The sequence below is a fragment of the Mus musculus genome, chromosome 17 (assembly GCF_000001635.26).
Source record: "Mus musculus strain C57BL/6J chromosome 17, GRCm38.p6 C57BL/6J".
Lineage (NCBI taxonomy): Eukaryota > Metazoa > Chordata > Mammalia > Rodentia > Muridae > Mus > Mus musculus.
Genome location: NC_000083.6, coordinates 69,392,038 through 69,415,256, shown reverse-complemented (window position 1 = coordinate 69,415,256; position 23,219 = coordinate 69,392,038).

Sequence of the window (23,219 nt, the reverse complement as noted above, 5' to 3'; positions counted from 1 at the left end):
TGCAAATAGGTATCAGAATGGGAGCTGGGGTGATAGGTGCCACTGCCAAGCACACATGAGCAGCCAGTCCCAGATCTGCCTAACTGCAGTGCTACCTGGGTCTCTCTCACGACGTCCACACTCTTTGGTCAAAGTATGTAAAACTACTGAGGTGTGCTAGGCATCCTTGCACCCTCCTGTGCACATAATGACTGAGATGAAGTAAGCTTAACAAGAATGTCTATACTGACTTGCATGTACGTTTTCTCCTGATAACTATGGCTTCCTCAAGCAAAATACAAATTACTGTCCCAATACATTCTTGAAGGCGTATCTATCAGTGTTCTGGTCTAGGAGTTAAAAGGATCTTTTACATCTTATTTTGACCTTTGGCCATGGAGGAGTGATGCTTGCTTGCTTCTTCCTGTTTTCTTATAGAACCCAGGATAACAAGCCCAGGGGTGGTAGCACTTACCACGGGCTAGACTCTCTCCCCTTGATCACTAATTGAGAAAATGCCTTACAGCTAGATCTCATGGAGGCATTTCCTTAACTGAGACTCCTTCTCTGATCTGTCAAGTACAACCAGTTCCTGTAATTGACCTCAATAGATTCATTGGTTCCACCAAGCCAACTCAGTTGGGATCATATCGTTGATTTGCTGATGTCCTCTCTTGGGTGGTTAGGTATTAATTCTGTTCATCTCTCCAAAAGTCATGCAACAAACAAGATGAATGATTTCCAGATGAACTTGCTTCATCCCTCTTTAATAATGAAACTCAGGGCCCTTCTCTATGTTTTCCATTTTGAAGAGCAAGGAAAGCTAACAACAGTCAAGGAAATCTACCTCCCAGCATCCTGTCCATCCTTTTCTTACTGAAAGGTGTCCTTAGAAAGTTCTGTAAAGCCTGTTGTGCTGTATAGTTTATACCAACTTGAAACAAGCTAAAGCCATCAACTGGTGAATAAAGATGCCAAAAGCCAATAGCTTGGCAGAAGAGACATAGGTGGGGTTTAGGGTTCCCGGGCTCTGGGTTGCAGGAGAACCACAAGGAGAAGAAGAAGGTGAAAGAGGAAGGAGAAGCTGCCATGGGTTCGGTGAGCCATGAAAACATGACCAAGAGGGCTGGTCAATTGGAGTTAAGAGCACTCCAGATGAAACATAATAGCTTGGGGTTATTGATAGAAAAGTAGATTCTAATACCATAGAGGGTAGTATCTGCCCAGCTCTTGTGCTGTTGAAGGTTTATTGTAAATAATAAACATTGTGCATATTTTGTCTGGGAACTGAATGATCAAGGCAGGGTAGAAATCCCAGATTGGGATTAAAAGTTTCTACAACATATTGGAGTTTCAAGATTCCTTGCACAGTGTCCTTGAGAAGTAGTATATGAAGCTGTGAAGGTGAAACCTGAGCTACAATGGAGACTTCAAGAAGTCTGAGATACCAAGAATGGAGACCGTAGGGAAGCTGCGAGCATTAAGCATAACCACCCTGGTAGAAAGCCCACATGGACTGCAGCCATTAAGACTGTAGGGATGGAACTGTTCAAGCCCACTGAAGCCAACAGCATGACGTAATGTGGCCCAAAATGTGGACTATGGGTTACAAGACTCAGTGTCTATCCTGCTGGCTTGGCCTTGGCCCCACTCCCCTCCCCCGCCCCCCCTCCCGTCAGCCTTCTTTCTGTCCATTTGGAAAGACGTACTTATTCTGCCCCGGTTTATTCTGAGAGTTTGTAACTCAGCCTGGGTTTTACACGGCCTTGAGCCTCAGAGGGTACTTCAGAGTTGGATTTTGAATAATGCTGTGACTGTTATGATTATGGAAACCCTTCAAGATGGGCTACACATAAAAATATATCTTGAATTATGAGATGTATGAACCTTTTGGGGGTCAGGCATAGAATATTATGGCTAAGATACAGAGTACCCCCCCAAATGCATACTTATAGAAAGTGTGTCATCAGGGGTTGTGTATTGTCCTAGATTGATCTCTCTCCCATGCTCTCCTGTTCTCTCCCCTGGTGCCACGAAGTACAAATATAACATTTGCTACCATATAACAACCCAGCTGCATGAGGCCAAGACTATGGACTGAAATCTCTGCAGAGATACAAAATTAATCTTTCTTGTAGTAACTTGTTCTATCAGATATCTTGTTCCACTGATAAAAGTTGGGTGAACACAGGGTCACACTTCCTGTGTTGGTTCCTCTGTGTCTGTGGCTACACTGTGGAGTGGCACCACACCCGCGGTCTAACTACATACGTCCTTTCTCAATTCCAGTCAACTGGTCACATTGATTACAGCTACTTTTTTTTTTAAACCCCAAAATAGTAAATTAGATTTTCCCAAACATATTTGGAAATCTACATTTGGACTCTGATGATGGGGATATTATTAAGACTCAAATTGATTCTACACTTTGATACTGCAGAAGTATCATCTTCATGATGTCATATCATCATCTTCATGATATCATATCATCTGTTGCTTATCACTGTCTCACTGGACACTTGCTCAATGCCAACTCTTTGTTCAGAGATAAAAATATCCATACATAAATATAAAGAAAGGAGCATTTTCAACTGTTTAAAAATTAGAAAAGTTAATGATATTTTCCATCTTTAAGATCTTATTGAAAATGAAAATATTCATTTAAAGTTATGAAAAATGCATTCACTGACCTTTAAAGTTTGGCAAGCCCCAAAAGAGCAAGACAATTAAAAGAAGACAAGCAGAAACTTCAGGAAAATATATGAAGCCTGACTAACAGGCATGCTCAAGATAAACTGTGTCTGTATGAGTTACTTGCTGGCCTTATTATTTCTGAGTTCTGAGAAAAATGTAACAAGGAGTGACTTGTGTAAGGTCATCCATGGTGTGTAAAACCCAGCTAGCTCATTGATTATTTGATAACTGATGGTTGTACAGAGAATGACAATAAGCAGAGAAAACAGAAGGGGGTACTTATTAGATAGGAGCCCATGGTTAGTTCATAGTGTCCCTAGAATTCATCCCTCAAGACAGGACATGGCAATATCTGCAGATTCAATGAGTTAACATGTGCTCGTACCAGATAAAGTGAGCCCCGAATCTGATTCTGATTAAATCCCTTACTAGAAAAGGAAAGAACAGAGAATCATAGGAGAGGAAAGCCTTCTAATAAGAGGGGAAACTGAGTGATAGAGCTTCAAGCCTCGGAGCCAAATACTGTCCGTAGGTGCCAGAAATATCGATGAGCATCGTGGGACTTGTGCCCTACTTATCCCCAGAACCAGCCCCCAGGATAGTGGCATGTTACACTTCTCTTTTATTTCCATGAATTTTCACGTTGTTGCTGCCATCCTAGGAAACTAGGACATTGTTCAAAAACTGAAACATTTAGATGAGTATTTAATTTTAGAAAGTCAAATGATGCCATAAAGAATGTCAAACAGGGTTGGTGAGATGGCTCAGCAGTAGCCGGGTGTGGTGGCACTTGCCTTTAATCCCAGCACTCGGGAGGCAGAGGCAGGAGGATTTCTGAGTTCAAGGTCAGCCTGGTCTACAGAGTGAGTTCCAGGACAGCCAGGGCTACACAGAAAAACCCTGTCTCGAAAAACCAAAGAGAGAGAGAGAGAGAGAGAGAGAGAGAGAGAGAGAGAGAGAGAGAGAGAGAGAGAGAGAGATGGCTCAGCAGTTAAGAGCACTGACTGCTCTTCTGAAGGTCATGAGTTCAAATCCCAGCAACCACATGGCGGCTCACAACTATACATGAGAAACAAATGAAAAACTAGCTGGGTGGGGAGTGAACAGGGTCAGAGCAAGAAGAAAGGGAAGGGGGAAAAGCCAAAGGGGGGGGATGTTTTAAAGAATGTCCAACAATTGTGATAGTGTCAGCTACAATTTCTAAATCAGATACTATGTTCAGTGTTTATATTTGCCAAATCATCGGGCAAAATAACAAGTCATATATCCACATATAAATTTTACTAAATATATTTAGTTGCCTTCCAAAGGAGCCTGAACAAGCTAACACTGCAATTCAAGTAATCATGCATCTTGAGCAGCTTCATTCATTCCGAAAAGAGCTCAGCAACACAAGAGCCCATATAATAAAAGAGCTCAGTAACGAAAGAGCCCGGTATAATAAAAGGCACAACATTAAAAAGTCACAGGACAATCGTAACGAGGATTGAAGATGGCAGGAGCCTCAGAAAAGAGATGAGCTGCAGCTACCAAGCTGTACTCTAGGAGCCAAGGCTTCAGCACTTTAGCACAGACCATAAAGGTCTCTGGGCACCAGGCTCCCTCTGCTTCGGCACACAACACATATAACTTAGGTATGTAGAAGTCAAATTTTGCTTTCAAATTTATCATTCTTTACTTTATATGCAATTCTGTACTCCTTTAATATAAGTACACAATTCAAGAATTTTCTTAAATATGATCACTTGATGCTCAAAATGAACACTGTTTATATCCAAAACACACAGCTGAGGAAATTTGATTACCAGATATCGAGGAACTGATCTATTGTTGAATTAAGCTTTAAGTCAGTTTTATCATCCCTGGGTGTATAATCTTGTTACTTTAAATATTTCTTTTCAAAATTCCATTTTAAGTAGTCTAATGTGGATCACTGTTGAATATTAAAATACATATACTCACAAGAAATTGCTATAAAATTTTATTAGTGTTCCCAGAACTCAATAAATTGCTTTTAAAGAACTAGTGGGCCGCCCAGATCTTGGTAGCCAGGACTGTTCTCTAAAAAAAGTAATCAAGATCCCTTCTAGAGTCAGACTGTTATGAGGATGGAGCCAACAACACACAAGCTAATCCCAGAACTAAAAAGAAAAGAAGCATGACAGGGGGTGGGAGGGACAGCTCAGAGTACTATTCTGAGACAGCTACAAGTTGATTGACAGGACAAGTGTGGTGCTGGGTCATAGGTCACAGAAGAAAATAAACATCTGCCGGTCCAGATCCCACACCAATAAATGACCGATAAGTAAACAAAAGAGGAAAAGTGACATCTGTCCTAAAGAATTTTTAACAGTTTTTAACCGTCTATACAGATTCTCCATTAAGGAGGGATCGGAGTTCATGAGTATGGGTGGGGTATACTCACTTGCTTCCAAAGGTATACAATGTATACAAAGGTGGTCCAAAACCTACCCACCATGAAGAAATCTGGCCAGCATCATAGGTGGTGGTCAGGCATGCTGATTACACATGCCCTCCATAAAGTGAGATGGCCACAGCATTTCGTATCAACAGAACGTCTCTCTGCAAACCTACAGCCTCAGTCCAACTGTGGGAAAGCTATCAGACAAACCAAAATTGTGGAAAATTGCATAAAATAGAGAACATTGTGACGCATGAGAGGCAAGAAACAAGCAACCTCCGTGGTTGCCTAGCTTACATCTTGAGATTCCAAGTGAAGGTAGCTTGTCCCCTGAGTTAAGAATAGGCAAAAGTCAAGGTGTCTAGCAAAAATTTGTGAACAAAAGACCCAGGGATGACCAAACTTCGCAGACAAGACTTGAAAGTGACAGAGGGATGCCTGAGATCAGCTGATACTAACACACGTGGAGAAGAAAAGATGAAGGCAAAAAGGAGCCTGCATAGCAGCCCTGGGTCTCAGCGCATCAGAGATAGTGTTCAGAGAATCCACAAAAGGCTGTTACCTCAGAAGGGCCACATTCACCCCGGAATCAAGGCTGTGCTGTCCCCCCCACACACTAGAAAGTTCTAAGGCTTAAAAAATCAAACTGCCTCCCGGCAGTGGTGGCACATGCCTTTAGTCTCAGCATATGGGAGGCAGAGGCAGGCGGATTTCTGAGTTCGAAGCCAGCCTGGTCTACAAAGTGAGTTCCAGGACAGCCAGGGCTACACAGAGAAACCCTGTCTCGAAAAGCCAAAAAAACAAAAACAAAAACAAAAACAAAAACCAAAAAAAAAAAAAAAAACTGCTTTTAAGTAAAGTATTCATATCCCAAACTTTAATATTGTTTAAGAGATATGGAATGATCTTGTCCAATAAAGTACAATTTACAATGTCCTAAATCAAACCAAAGAAATAAACAGTTTTAAAAAAATTACCAGGTATATAAAGAACCATGGGACTTCACCAGAGGCAAAATAAAGTGTTATATAATCCTGGACTTTTAGAATGCTCTTATCCTTATAATGTATCCAGACTCTAGTACTTTGTTATAGCAACTAATAATGGACTATTCAAGTTACATAGACTTTATGCTCACAGCCCTTCCAACTGACTTTAAATGAAAAGTCCCTGAACCCACAGGGACACACCTACTCCAACAGGGCCACACCTTCTAATAGTGCCACTTCCTCGGACAGTATGTATGTTGGCAAAGTCTTTTTCTGTATCTAATAAAATCATCATGTGGTTTTGCCTTTCAGTCTGTTTATGTGGTGGGTTTTATCAATTATGTATATTGAACCATCTCTGCCTCTCTGGGATGGGCCAACTTAATCATGGTGAATGAACTTTTCTATATTTTCTTGGACTCACTTTATAAGTATTGTAATTTTTTGCATCTATGCTTACAATATTGTTATGTAATTTTTAGTGTGTGTGTGTTTAAGGTATCAGGGATATAGGTGCCCTCGTAAAAAGAATTGGGTAATGTTCTTTTAGATTCTATTTAGTGGAATAATTTAAAGAGTATTGGTGTTAATTCTTCTGTGAAAGTCTGGTAGAATTCTGTGCTAAATACATCTGTCTCAAGGAAGGAATAAAGAAAGAAATTAAAGACTTTTTAGCGTTTAATGAAAATGAAGCCACAACATACCCAAACTTATGGGACACGATGAAAGCATATCTAAGAGGAAAACTCATAGCTCTGAGTGCCTCTAAAAAAAAAAAAAACTAGAGAAAGCACACACTACCAGCTTGACAACAAACGTAAAAGCTCTAGAACAAAAGGAAGCAAATTCACCCAAGAGGAGTACAAGGCAGGAAATAATCAAACTCAGGTGCAAAACCAACCAAGTGAAAACAAGAAGAACTATTCAAAGAATCAACCAAACGAGGAGCTGGTTCTTTGAGAAAATCAACAAGATAGATAAACTCTTAGCCAGACTCACTAGAGGGCACAGGGACAATATCCTAATTAACAAAATCAGAAATGAAAAGGGAGACATAACAACAGATCCTGAAGAAATCCAAAACACCATCAGATCCTTCTACAAAAGGCTATACTCAACAAAACTGGAAAACCTGGATGAAATGGACAAATTTCTAGACAGACACCAAAGTTAAATCAGGATCAGATTAATGACCTAAACAGTCCTATATCTCCTAAAGGAATAGAAGCAGTCATTAATAGTCTCCCAACCAAAAAAAAAGCCCAGGTCCAGATGGGTTTAGTGCAGGGTTCTATCAGACTTTCAAAGAAGACCTAATTCCAGTTCTTCTCAAACTATTCCACAAAATAGAAACCCAATTCATTCTATGAAGCCACAATTACTCTGATACCTAAACCACAGAAAGACCCAACAAAGATAGAGAACTTCAGACCAATTTCCCTTATGAATATCAATGCAAAAATCCTCAATAAAATTCTCGCTAACTGAATCCAAGAACACATCGAAACAATCATCCATCCTGACCAAGTAGGTTTCATTCCAGGGATGCAGGGATGGTTTAATATATGGAAATCCATCAATGTAATCCACTATATAAACAAACTTAAAGACAAAAACCACATGATCATCTCATTAGATATGGAGAACACATTTGACAAAATCCAACACCCATTCATGATAAAAGTCTTGGAATGATCAGGAATTCGAGGCCCATACCTAAACATGATAAAAGCAATCTACAGCAAACCAGTAGCCAACATCAAAGTAAATAGTGAGAAGCTCGAAGCAATCCCACTAAAATCAGGGACTAGATAAGGCTGCCCACTGTCTCCCTACCTATTCAACATAGTACTTGAAGTCCTAGCCATAGCAATTCGACAACAAAAGGAGATCAAGGAGATACAAATTAGAAAGGAAGAAGTCAAAATATTGCTATTTGCAGATGATATGATAGTATATATAAGTGACCCCAAAAATTCCACCAGAGAACTCCTAAACCTGATAAACAGCTTCAGTGCAGTAGCTGGATATAAAATTAACTCAAATAAATCAATGGCCTTTCTCTACTCAAAGGATAAATGGGCTGAGAAAGAAATTAGGGAAACAACACCCTTCACAATAGTCACAAATAATATAAAATACCTTGGTGTGACTTTAATTAAGGAAGTGAAAGATCTGTATGATAAGAACTTCACGTCTCTGAAGAAAGAAATCAAAGAAGATCTCAGAAGATGGAAGATCTCCCATGCTCATGGATTGGAAGGATCAATATAGTAAAAATGGCTATCTTGTCAAAAGCAATCTACAGATTCAATGCAATCCCCATCAAAATTCCAACTCAATTCTTCAACGATAGAAAGGGCAATTTGCAAATTCATTTGGAATAACAAAAAAACCTAGGATAGCAAAAACTCTTCTCAATGATAAAAGAAACTTTGGTAGAATCACCATGCCTAACCTAAAGCTGTAGTACAGAGCAATTGTGATAAAAACTGCATGGTACTGGTATAGCGACAGACAAGTAGACCAATGGAACGGAATTGAAGACCCAGAAATGAACCCATACACCTATGCTCACTTTGACGTGGGAGCTAAAACCATCCAGTGGAAAAAAAGACAGTATTTTCAACAAATGGTGCTGGCACAACTGGCGGTTATCATGTAGAAGAATTCGAATTGATCCATTCTTATCTCCTTGCACTAAGGTCAAATCTAAGTGGATCAAGGAACTCCACATAAAACCAGAGACACTGAAACTTATAGAGGAGAAAGTGGAAAAAGCCTGGAAGATATGGCCACAGGGGAAAAATTCCTGAATAGAACAGCAATGGCTTGTACTATAAGATCGAGAATCGACAAATGGAACCTCATAAAATTGCAAAGCTTCTCTAAGGCAAAAGACACACTCAATAAGACAAAAAGGCCACTAACAGATTGGGAAAGGATCTTTACCTATCCTAAATCAGAGACGGGACTAATATCCAATATATATAAAGAAATCAAGAAGGTGGCCCCTAGAAAATCAGATAACCCCATTAAAAATGGGGCTCAGAGCTAAACAAAGAATTCTCACCTGAGGTATACCGAATGGCTGAGAAGCACCTGAAAAAATGTTCAGCATCCTTAATCATCAGGGAAATGCAAATCAAAACAACCCTGAGATTCCACCTCACACCAGTCAGAATGGCTAAGATCAAATATTCAGGTGACAGCAGATGCTGGCGAGGATGTGGAGAAAGAGGAACACTCCTCCATTGTTTGTGGGATTGCAAGCTGGTACAACCACTCTGGAAATCAGTCTGGCAGTTCCCCAGAAAATTGGACATAGTACTACCGGAGGATCCCGCAATACCTCTCCTGGGCATATATCCAGAAGATTTCCAACATGTAATAAGGACACATGTTCCACTATATTCATAGCAGCCTTATTTATAATAGCCAGAAGCTGGAAAGAACCCAGATGCCCCTAATCAGAGGAATGGATACAGAAAATGTGGTACATTTACACAATAGAGTATTACTCAGCTATTAAAAAGAATGAATTTATGAAATTTCTAGGCAAATGGGTGGACCTGGAGGGTATCATCCTGTGTGAGGTAACCCAATCACAAAAGAACACACATGATATGCACTCACTGATAAGTGGATTTTAGCTCAGAAACTTAGAATACCCAAGATACAAGATACAATTTGCAAAACACATGAAACTCAAGAAGAACGAAGACCAAAGTGTGGTCACTTTGTCCCTTCTTAGAATTGGGAACAAAACAGGAGTTACAGAGACAAAATTTGGAGCTGGAGATAAAAGGATGGACCATGTAGAGACTGCCACACCCGGGGATCCATCCCATAGTCAGCCTCCAAATGCAGACACCATTACATACGCCAGCAAGATTTTGCTGAAAGGACCCTGATATAGTTGTCTCTTGTGAGGCTATGCCAGTGCCTGGCAAACACAGAAGTGGATGCTCACAGTCAGCTATTGGATGGAACACAGGGCCCCTAATGGAGGAGCTAGAGAAAGCACCCAAGGAGCTAAAGGGAACTGCAACCCTATAGGTGGAACAACAATATGAACTAACCAGTACCCCCCGGAGCTCGTGCCTCTAGCTGCATATGTATCAGAAGATGGCTTAGTCAGCCATCACTGCAAAGAGAGGCCCCTTAGTCTTGCAAACTTTATATGCCTCAGTATAGGGGAACGCCAGGGCCAAGAAGTGGGAGAGGGTGAGTAGGGGAGTGGGGGCGGGAGGGTATGGGAGACTTTTGGGATAGCATTTGAAATGTAAAATAAGAAAATACCTAATTTAAAAAAACAGCACAGAAAAAAAAAATACATCTGTCTCTGGGTTTGTTTTGGTTGGGAGACTTTACTGCTTCTATTTCACTAGGGACTATGAATATTTTTACATTAATTACTTAGTGCCTGGAACATACATAATAGGATAGTACCCGCTCCTGTAAGTTGTCCTCTGACCTCTACACAAACGCTATGGCAAACATCACTCAAACACACACATACTCACATTAATTAATTAATTAATTAATTAGACATAATTTTTTTTTAAAAGGAGGATGCAACCGTTCATGTTTGATAAACATAATTGTATTAAGCCTTTAAAAGAAGTACAGGCTTGGCTTCTTTTATGATGGCATCCCAGCATTTAGAAGTCTGAGGAATGAGGATCTGGGATCCAAGCACATCCTGGACTACATAATGAGACTGTCTCAAAACAGGGAAATGGGTAGTTCATACAGGGAGAAGCAGGTAGACAGAGAGGTCAATTAAAAAAAAAATAATGAACCAAAGGAAAAAAGATAAAAGAATACAATTTGGTAAAGGAGTAGATAACAAGAGAAGAAACTATGCAATCAACTATTATGCCTGGGCCTAGGGTTATTCTATGGCAAAGCTGAAGTGGAAGTTTCTGGATATATCATGTGATACAGACATGTAAAACCTGTGGAAGAACACGTGACATTTGGAGAGGATATAAATAGGACTCAGCAGACAGTGATAGCATGCTTGCATAGCTAGCCTTGTCATGCTTAGTTGGTCTCCTGCCTTTGTTGATCTTCGCTTTGTTGAGAGAAGCACAGCAGAGAAGGTTTTCCTGGCATCCTGGCTGGTCCTGGTCGGTCTTGCTGACTGGTTCTAATTTGGCGGAGGCCTGGCAGTTTCTGCTGGATCATGCCACTGCTGCAGATTTGTGTTTGGTATCCTGACACTACTGAACTGAACTGATGTTATCCTGATAAACAGAGACTAGAATCACCCCTCAAAAACAGCTCTAAACAGGTCCACATTTCTCTGTCCTGTTTACCATCTTTTCTACCCTACCTTTGGGTGGTGGTCTAGAAGGGGGTTGAAGCATTTGAGAACCCTTATTAAAAGTCAATTTTGAAAAGTCGAAGCCTACACAAAGTACCATGCCCGGGGCCAAAGGACAATCTCTAGTACCACAAAGAATAATGTAGACATGAATTTAGGAAAAAAAAGTTAGTATTATACATTGTGAATGACAGTGATGTCTTATTATAATAAAAATTTACTTCTGAATGGCAAACTTAGAAAAGTTATTTAATACCCAGGTTGGGTAGTTTTTGCCTCTAATCCCAACACTGAGGAAGCCAAGACAGGAGGGTGGCAAGTTTAGAGACAGACTTGGCTGTGCAGTGAAATCTTGACTCAACCCAACAAATCAAAACTATATATTTAAAACACAAATAGTAACTTTTATAAAGCTAGATCAAGTGGCACTCACCTTTAATCCTACAAGCAGAGCTCTGTGAACTCAAGGCCAGTCTGGTCCACAGAGAGAGTTTCAAGACAGACAGAGTTACATAATGAAGCCCCATCTAAAAAAAAAAATAAGCAAAATTAACTCATAAATTTATATTGTATAAAACTGACTTGGATATCACCTTATGGCACTTTGTTCTCTTTGTGTGTGTGTGTGTCTGTGTGTATGTGTCTGTGTGTGTGTTGAGGTGTAAATGCTCAAAGTATATTATATTACTTGAACAAAATATTCCATTCAACCCATTACTATGCACCATGAATATAGCATGTATGCTATGCACAATGGATGTCCTAGTATATACTAGTAAAATAAGTTTTTAGATTTTGTTTTCATTTTGTATTTGTGTGTGTCTGAATGAGTGTGTGACACATGTGTGTACCTGGGTGTTCTTGGAGACCACCCAGAGGGCATTGGCTCCTAGTATAGCAGCTGAAAGCTATTGTGAGCCACCTGCTATGGCTGACAGGAGTCAAACTCATGCCCTCTGGAAGATCACACTGAGCCATCTCTGTAGCCTCTAAAATAATTTTTTGTGCATCTAAAAAAAAAAAAAGTCAAGTGTTAAAATCCAACTCTATTAATTGAAAATGAAAGGACATTATTTTACAATACAATGTCTGTTTTACCTTCCAAACTAAAATTATTCTTTTGAACAGCTTTGGTTTTATTTTTATGTGTACCCCTCACCTCAGTGACCATGACGAAGGGTTGCATCTGTGATGAAGTTGTTCCTCGTACTGTAAGGGCAAAGTCCCACCTCAAGTTCTTTGGCTATTTCAGAATTCCGTAGGCTAGATTATATTAGATTAGTTTTGTATATATTTAGCGAGTTCTACAAAACCATTCTCGAAGAAATAAAGTTGTGGTGGTAGAGGGGATGCGACAGTCACTGGAACGAAGACAAGCAAGGCCAGGTCGTGGTTTTAGTGATGCCAGGATGAGTGTGAGCTCTGTGAAGGCTTCCCTTTCTACAGAGCAAGCCAGTGTCTGTTGTGATGCATAAATGTAGTACAGATATTTTCCTATTTTATGTCTGATTTGCATTTTGCTGCTCTTGAATATTTCATTCAGTTGATGCTCACTGTGCACAATGTGATAATGTTCTTCTAGGGGCAGAAGAGCACAGTCACTCCTTGAAAATGAATAACCCAGTCTGGCCAACTGGCGATTCCACAGAGATGTTTGACTTCCATCTGACTAGGGGTCCTTACTTTGTTTTAGAAATAACACACCTTCCCAGTGAGAAACCACTCTGCTCACTTACATCTCTTTAATAGCACTTGTCTGCCTGGGGTCAATGCCCAAGGAACAGCTGGCCCTGAGTAGAAAATTGTAATAACTTATATATACTGTCCTAGGATCTTTATTGCTGCAATGAAACACTATGTATGACCAAAAAGCAAGTTGGGGAGGAAAGGGTTAATTCAGCTTACATGTCCATATCACTGTTCATCATCAAAGGAAGTCAGGACAGGAACTCCAAACAAGTCAGGAACCTGGAGGCAGGAGCTAATCTAAAGGCCATAGAGAGGTGTTGCTTACTGGCTTGCTCAAGCTGCCTACTAATAGAACCCAGGACCACCAGCCCATGAATGGCACCACCTGCAATAAGCTAGGCCCTCCCCCATTTATCACTAATTGAGAAAATGCCTTATGGCTGGATCTCACAGCGACATTTCTTCAACTGAGGCTCCTTCCTCTCTGATGACTCTAGCTTCTGTCAAGTTGACACACCATACACTGTCGTAGACTTCTGTATTTTACATACACGGTCATCTCTAGATCTCTTTTAGATCCTGGCCCCAAGTTACACTTTAAACAATTTAAACAGAGACAGGAGACTGCATGTCTGGCCGTTTTGGCAAATAGTAGATTTACACAGCAAAAATATTACAGTATTTCTTAAGTATGCCTGTGTTGTTCTTTTTGAATAGCTGTTGCCCAGAGTTATCTTGCCCATACTTTCTCAAGGAGGGAACTGTGGGTTTTATGGTAACCCAGGACTTCACATTTGTTTTGACAGTCTGCTGCCCCCTTGAGCATGACAGGAGGCATGCTCTTTGGGGATGGGCCTAATAAGTCCTGGTGAACAAGTGATTATATACTAGCATTAAAAAGTTCCCTTGTCTCTAACAGGCTGGCTTCTCTTTGTGGTATTTTGGAGGCGGTGTTCCCTTAGCTAAATTCTACTTTGTGTGATTTAATGTCTCATAAGCACATCTATTAGAAGGTCTTTTATGATGGCAATTCTATTACTTTGAGTTTCTCCTACATCAATTTGACCACACTGAGGTCAGTCTCCTGACCCTTGACCCTTCTCCTAGGTCCTGTGCACTTCCTTGTAAAGAGCCTTACCAAGCCAGTCTCTCAAGAATCCCCAAGCATAGAATCACCAACCCCCAGGGGATGGCCATCTGTCTGTCCCGGCTCAAGCAAGAATCTACTTGCTGGGTTTAGACAAAATTCCTTGCTTGCTGCTCCACTGGAAAACAACAACAAAAATGGGGAATAGGGGTTGGTTTTTAAAATTGTATTTACAGTATTGGCCAGAACTGGGAGAATAGAGAAATTTTCCATCTCTGCCTTGACGGAAGACATTTTACAATTTATATAAGACATGAAACACAATCTGGAAATTCATGCCTACAGATTTAGTTGTGATATGCATTATCAGAATGGTAAGGATAACCTTTGCTGGGTGATAGCTCCTTCTCTGGTGTTCCCACGCGACCCTCCCCTTGCTTTGCAAACTCCTGGAGTTCTCCTCACTTGGACACCGCTTGTCCTAGAATGTTCTGTCCCTAGCCTGTTTCCTGGTCCTGTGTAAACTCACACCTCCGAAAGCAGTGGTCAAACTGAGTTCACTTCAGTACTGAGGTCTCTTATCTACTACTGCAGGAGGCTTAGATAAAAATCAGCTTTTACGCTTTAGGTACTGTTCTAGCTCTGGTTTTCCCTTGACGTATCAAGGGTTAATCAGTTATTAGCTGTCTTGACTTCTATTTCCTCAAACTTCTGAAACAGAATGTTCTAGAGTGCACTGGTCCAGAAGCTGGTCCACCTCACTCTGCCCCCAACTGAGGCCAGAGGAGATAGGCCAGTGGCAAGTCTCTTGATTCACTGTCTCGGAGATGCTTCTCAGACCCACATCAGCCCCACTGTTTAGTTTTGTTGGTCACGCTGATTAGTTTCCTAGTCAAACTCTTGGCTGAGGTCTTGTCTCTGTTCTGAAACATAGCTTGGTCTGGTCAGACAGCAGAACACTCGTCAGGTTCCCACTCCTGAGGAGAGTGAGCTTGCTCGTGTCATGCATACAACTTTCTTTTTCCCCACAGGACAAATGTATGTGGGATTCTAAAGAAAATCTATTACATGAACACGTTGGCATGAATTTGAAAATCACCATCTTCGTTTTTTACAAATGAACTACTAATGCCCTTTAAAAAATTATTTAACCTCACCCTCTAAGGGAATGTATAGCTTCTATACTTAAGAAAGTAAACATTAGCAGGGCAGTGGTGGTTCATGCCTTTAATCCCAGCACTTGGGAGACAGAGACAGGTGGATTTCTGAGTTCGAGGCCAGCCTGGTCTACAGAGTGAGTTCCAGGACAGCCAGGACTACACAAAGAAACCCTGTCTGGAAAAAAAAAAAAAAAGAAAAGAAAGTAAACATTAATCAGATTTGTATGTACACACATGTTTTTTTCTTATGGGACTTATACGAGCCTAGAAAATTAAACAGTAAAATAAAGTATAATAAAGACAAATGTTAAGACTGTAATGACTGAAAGCTACTTTAAATACTAAACAATTACAACAGGCTTAGTTCATAGGTGCATCGGCTATGAACACATCTCAAGGCTCTCAGCTTGACCACATCTGCAATTAACTAAAGCCCCAGATCCTAGGTTCACCTGTGAGGGATTTTTCTTGACCGGATTATTTGAAGTGGGAAGAGTCACCCTAAATCCAGATCTTTTGAGGTGGAACAATCTACCTTAAATTTGGGGCACACCTTCTGGTGGCTCTCTATATAAAAGACATGGAAGAAGGATGCTTGCAGTCTGCCTGCTCACCCTCACTCAGACTGGCAAAGTCCATTCCTTTCGCTAGAATTAGAGCTTCCTTCTTCAGGATTCTGGTGTGTGCAGCAGACCAGCGGAGACATCCAGCCTTGTGGATTGAGCTTCTGGATTCGGTGCTTGTTGAATTAAAATATTATAAGACACCCACGGTGGACAGTAGCTGAGGGATAACAGCTGGTATGTTGTCCTCCGGTCTTCACACTCTTGTGCACACACCTACCCTGTAGTTTTATTCTACTGGTTAATTGGAGCAAGGTCTCTTGTTCTCAAGTGAGCCCCAAACTTTTGGACTCCTAGGCTCTGATTCCTCCTGTCTTAGCTTCCCCAGTAGATGGGACTACAAGCCCCCATCACTACATAGGGTTTCCTCCAGCTTGTTGTTATTTATCTATTTATTTTGATGGGGTCTTATTCTGTAGCCCTAGGTGACCTGGAGCTCATGGGTAGACCATGGTTTCTTGGAACTCGCAGGGTTGAGGTTAAAGGCAAGCGCCACTGTGGCTGGCTTTCTTGGAGCTTTAAAGAAAGAAAAATACACAGAAAGCAAATATCAGAAATTCAAATGATTTCAGACATCTCGGGAAATTTTGGAAATTTGAAGAGGGGCTTATGATTTTTGTTCATTTGGATTTTCCAGAGAGTGTTTCACTCGTCACCAGAGCCTGGCCTCAGGACTGAAGTCCTGGACTGGGATTCCAGTCTGTCCACCACACTTAGATCACATAATACCAATACCTAACTGAGTATCGATTTAATACTGAACACTATTCTGTAGTTACAGCTCTGACTGCCAGATATCCTAGAGTAGATGACATCTACTACTACAGCCAGTGCTGTCTACCCTGCCACTCAGCACAGGGCCTGAAATGGTTAATCTGTGAGATGCACCACTGTCCCCCTCCCCTCTGGAGGGACACAAAGACTCTTTAGGCATTAACAATCATTTGAAGTGTAAAGACAAAGGCATTAACAATCATTTGAAGTGTAAAGTGTGAAGGCTTAAAGACCCTGTTGTTAAATCTCACCTTTGAAATTCAAGCATGCCAGGAGATGGGGTTTCAGGTCCTTTCAGAACTCTGGCTAATCAGGAACTCTTCTAGACCTGTTTGTTTTAACCTGGTACCATTAGAACTGTCCAAGAACCCTCTGTGTAAAGGCAAGGAATTGTTCACACCCTGGCAGAGTTTTTTTTTCCCCCTTACAGTTTAGAAGCCAGCCATCATCAGTTAGGTGTGAAAGCTGAAGTGAGGCTGCTGAACCCCTGTTGGAGGATGGGTTCCGTCCAAACACAGGGAGGAAGTCTAGGAACCACACAAGGGACCCCAGCTCAAGAATGGAGATCTAGAACAGTGCAGAAGGGAACAACTTAAATGTGGGTGCTCAAAAGCTGCAGCCTCATGGCAGGAGAGCTAGCACCAGTCATACAGTTTTAGGTGTGCCCCTCGTGCTTGCAGTAGTATGCTAAACATCTCAGTTAAAACAGCGAGTAAACAATAACCGTGAACAATGAATCCTGACCAGAAAAAATAACAACACACAGGTGTCTGTATTTTAGCTCTAGCCTAAGGGACTAAGCTTACTCTCAAGTCAAATATGAATGATCAGAACTCGAGGACACGGATTCAGATGACAGCCAACGCTAAGTCACAACTGTGTAACAATTCTCTGGGGGTTTTTACAATTACAGACCAAAAGAGAGCAACAAATCAAGACACTTTGGGAAGGTATTGATGGAAATGTTACCAGGTCCGAGGGTTACCATACAGCAGAAAAACCTCCTTGGAGGTTTCATGTAGGGTCTGCTGACAGTCTTAGCCTTGAGCTGGGGATCCTGTGAAAGGCACAAAGTTTAGATCAACAAGTGGCTACGGAGGAGCTAAAGACAGTTCAAGGTCACTTGGCCATCATCACGGGGTTTTGGATCAGCTGACCAGCTTTGCGGAATCTTTAACACAAGCCTGTCCCACAGTCCTTGCCTCAAGAGGAACAGGAATGTCCATGCCTGAGAGGCAAGGGAAGGCTCTCCACAGGAAGGAAATAACAGTCTGTCTGTCTGTCTGTCTGAATAACTGAGTAAAATAAACTAAGTACGCTTGTTCTTAGAGGGACTGAGATGAACACCTAAGTTAGCAACTAAAATAACTGAAATTCAAGAAGCCATACTCATTCTAGCCAAAGGAGATGGTCTCCAATTTCTGTTAACTATTTTACTCCGGTAAGGATCATAAATCTCTCCATTTAGTGTGTCTGTTTCTCCACTTCTCTCCAGTTTGCTCTGTGGGACAGCAAAGTAAAACTGAACCCTGCCTATTTTATTTTGGCATAATAGGGTTTGAACTACAATTATGTAAAGCAAAACAAACAAACAAACAAACTTAACAAACTACTTTTCCTGTTTTTATTTATTGTTTGGTGGAGGAGTGGTTGGGGGAGCAGTAGCACATAGTAGGACCAACATATTTCAGCACATTATCATGAATGTTTACAAAACCTATATGGTTTTTTGTTGTTGTTGTTGTTTTGTTTTGTTTTGTTTTTCTCTTTTAAAAAAACTGGGTCCAAATGGCTCCAAAGAGTTGTGCCCGCGTGCGTGTAGCAAGGGATAGTGAATTCTATCAACAGAAACAGTTGCTGTTTGTTGTGCAAGATAAGAGAAAGTGAAAGTGCGACTATTTGCACGGGGGGGGGGGGTGGGGGGTTGGGGGGGGGGTTGGGGGGTTGGGGGGGGGTTGGGGGGGGGCGGGGTAACAACTGTGGCTTGCTAGATTCTGGCCCCGAATGGAAAAGGTTAAGAAACCACTGCATAAAGGCGGAGGCAGCCAAACAAAACAAAACACCAAAACATCCTCAACTGTTCCCATGGCCTGTCTACCTCCTTGCTGGCAGCCAGGAAGTATGCGTTCTCAAAGCAGTGGTCGGAAAGCCTGGGCTAAGACACCCGACCACACCAAGTGAGGTCTTTTGCTGGGAGCTGTGGCCACTTGTGGAATCTTTTCATTTCCGAGTACAGGGGTGACCTGCCTGCTCTCAGCAGCGCCCCCTCTTAAACGATCACGGTTAGCGCTGTTTGGACTGAGAGGTCTGGACATTTTCAAGTGGTTTCATTAAAAAGTTCCTGGAGGATAAGCCAAATAATTGCAGAAGAATGGGCTTGCAGTGGAAATAACCGAGACAGTCCTAAAGGCCCAAGTGTATTCTGTTTCTTCGGGACAAAGGAACCGATCTAGGATGGTGGAGGCTCATGCTCGCAGCTGGAGTGTCTCCCCCACGAATATAATCTATTTTCTGTTGTCAATAACACAATATCACCAAACGATCAAATTCTAAAGAAAAGGAGTTGATTTTGGCTCACGATGTCTTTCTTGCTGAGAAATCATCACAAGGCCTCATATGGCAAAAGACAGGGAGCATGTGCTTGTGTGCATGTATGCATGTCTCTATGACACCCCTCCCCTTTTGTATAAAGCTGTATGAATCCTATCATGGAGCCTTGCCTGAACCTAATCACTTTTCAAAGCAGGAACTTTTTAGAGAGGTGGGCTATTTCTATGCTCTTTGTCCCCTAAAGGCTTATAGGTTGGTCACCAATAGTGCTCTTGGGAATGGATGAAGCTTTAGGCTCTGGGGTTGGTGGAAGGGAGGTATATCACTGGAGCCTTTCGTGGAAGAGGTTATTGAAACCCCTGAGCCTGAGTCACCAACACACCTCCATACTTCATGCCTGCTGTGAGGCTATTATTTCATGGCCCCAGGATTGCCTGTGGGGCCACAGACCTGAAGTAATAGAGACAAGTGACCATGGCAGAAACTGTAAAACTGTCAGCCCAAATGCATGCATGCTCCCATGTCTGAGCTCTCTAGGGAGCTGCCACAGTAACAGACGCTCACCACATTCAGTAGCAGTCCCATTGTCTGGAGCTCCACTCTGCCACTATCTGAGGAGGTATCCAAACCATATCCAGACCATGGCACCAGGTATTCTATGTGATTCCTATGTTATTATTCCATTTCATGAGTTAGTTAAATCTGGAAAGCCGCTCTCCCCAACACCACTTACTCAGAGGCAGAACTCAGACCAGTTCTCACAGACCAAGGCTTATACTCCAAATACCACACTGATTTTGTAACTTGTACAAATATCTTCCAAGTGTAGTCATAGAAAGAAGACAATTACAATTGCAAAAACTTCAGATCCAGAAGTACAATGGCTGTGTGAAAGTTCACTTGTCATGGAACAAGGTTGGACCACACACTGGACGAGAATGAGCAGAAAAATCATATATGGCGAACTTGAAGACAAATCTGAATCATATCCACTTGTGCTAGAGTTTTACAAAGAGCCAAAGCTTTATATAAACCAAACAGATGTATTTCTGGTTGCTTATAATTGAGACAAGTAAAAGAACCAAGGTCTCAGCCTTTCTTCCTCCTCTTCTTCTTCTTCCTCCTCCTCCTCCTCTTCCAGGCACAAATGGTAGCCTGGCGTGGCAGCACATGTCTGTAATTATATCACTTGGAAAGCAGAGAGAGAAAAAAACCCTCAGGATTGCCAAGTCATTCACAGCTATACATTATGTTTGTGCTAGCCTTGGCTACATATAACCCTATCTCAAAACAAAGGTTTGCAGATGGTATGCGGATCTAGAGGGAACCCCCGTCTTAGTTAGGGTTTTATTGTTGTGAAAAAACACCATGACCAAGACAACTCTTATAAAGGACAACATTTAATTGGGGCTGGCTTACAGATTCAGAGATTCAGTCCATTATCATCAAGACAGCAGCATGGTAGCATCCAGGCAGGCATGGTGCAGGAGGAGCTGAGAGTTCTACATCTTCATTTGAAGGCTGCTAGCAGAATACTGATTTCCAGGCAGCTAAGATGAGGGTCTTAAAGCCCACACCCATGGTGACATACCTACTCCAATAAGGCCACACCTCCAAATAGTGCCACTCCCTGGGACAAGCATATTCAAACCATGACACCACCTGCCCCCCAAATAAAACCTACTAAGAATAGTAGTTATCTCACAGCGTGGACAAGTAAGCTAGCCATGGATACCGGAGACATTCATCAACATACAGCCTAGTTGCAGGTTACCTATGACCAAAGTTTCAACTGGGTTCTGGACATTTTTAATGTAGTATCCGAAGGTCCCATTATCTCATAGCTTCCAGAAGTTTGGCGGACATGATTAATTATGGAGTCTCTAAAACAAATTGTCTCTTGTTTTTTCATTTCTCTTTTCGAAGAGCCACATTATATCTATCAGTGGGTACTCAGACCTTCATCTTGTTCACTCCAGTACCTACTGATCCAGAGCACTTCCTGTTGGTGAGGAGATTGTAGCAAGAACAGCATAGCCAAAGAATTCCTGGATTTAGGAGAATGGTGCTCATATGCTCTGTTCAATTACGTGTCAATACGCTAACAGTGAACCGTGATCAGGCTCACCAAATGCTCGCCTTCTGTCTTTGACATTCTGTCAATGATACATTATGGCAATTATATTTAATTCCAAGGTTACATTTCTTTATATTTTTTGAAATAAGAATGATATAAAGTGAGCCAGGCGTGGTGGCGCACGCCTTTAATCTCAGCACTTGGGAGGTAGAGGAAGGCGGATTTCTGAGTTCGAGGCCAGCCTGGTCTAAGAGTGTGTTCCAAGACAGCCAAGGCTATACAGAGAAACCCTGTTTCAAAAAACCAAAAAAAAAAAAAAAAAAAAAAAAACCAAAAACCCAACCAACCAACCAACCAAACAAACCAAAACAAAACAAAAGAATGATATAAATTGGGCAGGGAATAGGGAATCAAACATATATATATATTTGTTGGTGTTTCAAGACAGGGTTTCTCTGTGTAACCCTGGCTGGCCTCGAACTTGCTCTGTAGAGCAGGCTGGTCTTGAACTCAGGGATCCTCCTGCCTCTGCCTCCCTCATTCTGAGGCTAAAGGCATGTTGCCATCCTGCCCAGCTGCAAATTGGAGTTACAGTCAGTTGTGAGCTGCTGGGGATTAAACCTGTGACCTCCAGAAAAGCAGCCAGTGCTCTGAACACTGAGCCATCTCTCTCTGGTCTCAAAATAAATTTCGACCAAAGCATTTAAAGAAGATCATTCGAGCAGCAGAGCTTGTGAGGGAGAGAAGTAGAACGCGAATCTAAGAATCTAAGACTTATACTAAAGAGCGGGGGAAGGCCAGCAGGATCTCTAAGCACAGCTGACCAACCTCACAGCTGTTTTTGGCCCCAAACTGCATAGACTTTGGTATTGTGGGGACTTTCCTGGGTCACTTGTGAAGAAAGCTAGTTCATGGCATTTGGCCAGTGGGCTTCCATGTTTGGGGACAGGTTCTAGAATTACGCAAGACAGGTAAGGTCAGTTTGGAATCTGACCCACTGCCTAAGAGACATTCCTTGAATTTTGTTACACTTATTGTGTGCATGTGTGTGTGGGAATGCTATAGCATCACGGAGTCCGAGGACAGTAAGTGTTCTACCACATGAACCCTGGGGATCAAGCTCGGATCCTCAGGCCCAATGGGACGTGCCTTTACCTGAGTCATCTTGCTGGCTGGTTTTGATACCACTAAACGTCATGAGAACAGAATGAAGCCCTTAGTTAACTTTAGAAGGAAACCAAGTTCTATGAAGTGTATTAATACACTCCCAAATTGAAAAGCATCTTGCACATTTGGATGATACATACTATCTTCACAGGTGTAGAATTCTGTGAGCATGCATAGGTGAGGCCTTTGTTCCTGGACAGTAGGAAGCCGGTCAGTCCCACTCCTGCTGGGTTCTCAGTACCTAGCCCAATGCCTAGCTCAGTAAATAGCAGACATTCAGCCAGTATTGTTAATGGACACTAATCGGACTCCACATAAAGTGTCCTCCTGGAAGGTTATTGATAACATCCTCGAAAGAAAGCAAGCAGTAACTCCAGACTAAAGTCAAAATTCGGGGGTGGTAGTCTTAACCCCTTCAGTGAAGAAACAGCAGATATTCTTGGAATTTATGTAAACCAGGACAGATAATACTGAGTGTAGTCTAAAACACATTCACTTTGGGAAAGGTTTATATAAAAATATTGTCTAAATGGATAACTTCATGTGTGGCTCTCAGAATTGCAATTCTGCCTGTGTTGTTATGTCCCCTGAGTAGATTTGGAAGCCAACCACATCAGGGTGTATGTATACACTTGACTACACGCCAATGACCTACTTAAAAATGGGCAAATGAGGT